Source organism: Sinocyclocheilus rhinocerous, unplaced genomic scaffold, assembly GCF_001515625.1.
Source record: "Sinocyclocheilus rhinocerous isolate Xijiao unplaced genomic scaffold, SAMN03320098_v1.1 scaffold1312, whole genome shotgun sequence".
Taxonomy (NCBI): domain Eukaryota; kingdom Metazoa; phylum Chordata; class Actinopteri; order Cypriniformes; family Cyprinidae; genus Sinocyclocheilus; species Sinocyclocheilus rhinocerous.
The window spans coordinates 384,592-388,416 of NW_015639805.1; positions in this window are offsets into that span (position 1 = coordinate 384,592).

Sequence of the window (3,825 nt, forward strand, 5' to 3'; positions counted from 1 at the left end):
GTAACACTCTAAAGAGAAAGGAAAAAATGAAATCGCATCATATGACCCCTTTAAAGGAATAGCTCACCCAAAATTAAGGGTGAAGGCCATCCAAGATATAGATAGCCCAATGGATCCTCTGCAGTGAATGGCTGCCATCCATGCCGTCCATAACAGATGATAAAAACATCATTCACATGACTCCAGTCCACCAATTAACATCTTGTAAAGTGAAAAGTTGCGGGTTTATAAGAAACAAATCATTAAGGTGTTTTAAATTGAAGCCGTCGCTTAGTGGCTAGAGTCAATAATAACACTTCCTCCAGTGGAAAAGGCTATTCCCTGTTGTCCTCTTACATCAAAACCCACAGACATATTTATAACTGTTGGAATGGTTTTGCTTGTAAACAGTGCTTGAGCTGTGCATATTTCTTTCCAAATTCGTACAAGATGATTTTGTCACTGAAGAAAGCAATATTATGTATAGAGTAAGCAATGGTTTGAAGTTAAAAACGTCTTGATGGATTTTTTTCTTACAAACACGCAGCTCTTCATTTCACAAGACATTCATTGAGGGACTGCAGTCGTGTGGATTATTGTGATGTTTTTATCAGCTGTATGGATTCTCATTCTGACGGCACCCATTCACTGCAGAGGATCCATTGATGAGCAAGTGATAGAATGCTACTTTTCTCCAAATCTGTTCTGATAAAGAAATAAACTCATCTACATCTTGGATGGCCTGAGTACATTTTCACCATATTTCGATTTTTGGGTGAACTGTTTCTTTGTACTTTGTTTCATTTTCCTGAAATGTAATACCATAAACTCTATTCACGCTCATAGGAAAAATGTGCCTGTGGCGAAATTTCTACAAAATGAGATTACATTGCTTTTTGCTCGTCTTGTGAAACGTCCAGTGAGTGGTGCTAAAAGCATGTAAAATTTTCTTCAAAACAGATGGAACGCGAATCTGACAATATTTTATTAAGTTAGTTGTATGTACATGCAGTGAGTGGTGCTAAAAGGTTAATGCTTTATCGAGCTTGACAATAATGTACCACCTTTACTAAATCCTACATCCTAAACTTAACAGATGGTGTTAACAAGCAAATGTGAAATAAAAATAAGTTATTTTGAGTTCTTCTGTGACTCGTGTTTCATGGGACTCATAACCAAGCGCCCCTGTAATCAATATTTGTTTGAAAAGCAATAAAAGCTATTGCCGTTATATTGCCACTAGTGTAGAGCTACAAACTGCAGTGAATTTGTATGTATAGGTATGTTTTTGGAGTTTTGCAAAAATGTAGTTAGTTTTTCCAATGAGTCTGTGTTGCATAAAGTTGTGTCATGCTTACGGTCCTTACGGTTGGTGTTTATATGTACGCAATTGCATCTAGCTGAAAATTACTTACCAGCAATAAAAAGAAATGCTGTGCAGCTGCACCCTTTCATTTATCTGAACAAAAAAGTTGGCTGTTGTGAGCAATATTAGCCTAAAGAGCATGTACGGATGCATGGAAAAAGCATCCAGGCAGCTTTGAAATAGTGATTTGGGATGCACTAATTCTTAATATGTTAATTTCGCCTTCTGTTTAAGATGCATAATACAGTATGTGAATTGGGATGCAGGGTCCGTTTGGAGTAATTCACCTCTGATGACGAGTCTGCACTCTGGGCCTCATGATCATCACAGCCTCACCTTTACTCCCGAGCTCCATTCCCTCTCATCTATTGCGTCCTCGGTCTTCTCTGGACTCTCTGGCTGTCTGGGGTGCGACCCTGCGGAAGTCACTGCCCTCTCCCTGACAGTCCATCACTGCACGGTGCCGCCAGAGCAGGATTCTACCCGCCGGAGACAGAGTGTGATTGGGAGCAGTGTTAGAATGGCCCTGTCACACTCGATAAGCCGGCAGGACGCCCCGAGATGGGGACATATGGCATGTTTGACAGGGAAAGAGAGGGTGTGAATGGCACAGAATGATAAAATGGTGTTTTTTCCCCCGTTGGCAATGTCATGTTTTCAGGGAAGAGAGGCGTGCAGAGGGGCTGACCGCTATTCAGCCAGGCGCAAGACCGACTCAAGCCCTCAACTGACATCTCCTTCAAGGTCCTGAGGTTCCCTCTCTCCTCTTTTTTTATCTCACTCTTTCTTCCTGTCTTTCTTCTTCTTCGTTCTCTGTCTCCCTGCTGACTGGTGGATTTGAATGGCACACATCACACAAGATCCCATCAAAGCCTGAACTCTCCTCATTGTCACTGGCTGTCAGGTTCAATTATTTCATATCAGGTTAGTGTTAGAACAAAAATGGACTAAATGAATAAGATCAATGTTATTCTGCTGTTTTAACCTGCATATTTCTCTTGATATTAACTTTGTCATAATTTAATGACAAAAACCAAATCTTGTTTTTTCTCAGTAAAACACATTTTGTCTTCAATTATTTTCATATTGCATATTTTTCCTATTTTAATTTTTGTTTCGAAAGTATGGTAAAAACTGGTCAAATGTACCAACAATCACATTTAAAAAATATACACTTTTTGATATACCATAAAAAAAAAGGTAGCCCATCTGAATTAGGACATTTAGGCTATCCATCTAATAGTAGCTAGTGCTGTCAAACGATTAATCGCGATTTATCACATCGAAAATATATATTTTTTCACAATATATAACTCTGTATCATGTATATTTATTATGTATATATAAATACACACGTGCATGTATATATTTTCTAAATATTTACACGTATTTACATGTATATATTTATATAATTTATATTATATATAAATATATTTAATATATAAACGTAACATATTTTTCTTAAATATATACAAGCATGGGTGTGTATTTATATATACATAATAAATGTCCACAGTACACACACATAAACTATGTAAACAAAAACTTTTATTTTGGATGCGATTAATCGCGATTAATCGTTTGACAGCACTAATATATATATATATATAATGAATTTCAACATGTTACGATTGTCCTAGTAGGCTACTCCAAAAAATGTCTTAATAGTTGAAATGTTAACTATTAAAGGGCCTTGAGGTCTTTCAGGCCCCATACAAAACATGAGGTTTAAGCATCATTGACTAAATCCATTCCTATGTTTATTCTAAAGACGTATAAATAAAACAAGATTCTTCAGGACTGCATATGTTTAATCGGTCTGCCACGGTTCCTGTTGTCAGTGTCAGTGGGGGTCTTGATTTTCACTCAGTCAATGGCTTAGACCACTATCCTTGTAAGATGTCACAGAGTATATGTGTCAAACCAGAGTGCCACTGCTCCTTTAGCTTTCACTCAGCATTATTCCCAAGAGGCCTTCAGTCAGAGCAATCACACACACACACACAGCTGATAGTAAAAAACAGTGAAGAAAATAGCTAGGGGACTTTTTGAGAACAGTACTCACCGGTTTGTTTGTGAAGATCATGTTGGTTGAGACCTAACATTCAGGGTGCAAACGCTCACTTTGACTTCAATGTAATGAAATTGTTGACATTTACTTCCTGCTGTATGTTCCAGGTGTTACTTACAAGCTTATATAATACAATTACAATCTTGGAACATCATCACGATTGGAGACACGTGAAATCAAACAAACAAAGAAAGCTACAGTATGGTATTCAGAAGTCCTGCACTTAAGTTGTATTGTCTATTTTTATTTATTTATTTTTACTTTTTTTTGTAGCACTTTGTGAACATTGTGAACATTCGTCTTTTGTGTTCCATTGAAGAAAGAAAGTCCAATGCGTTCGGAGTGACATGAGGTACATGAGGTACATGAGTAAATGATGACAGAATTTAAATTTTATGGGTGAATTATT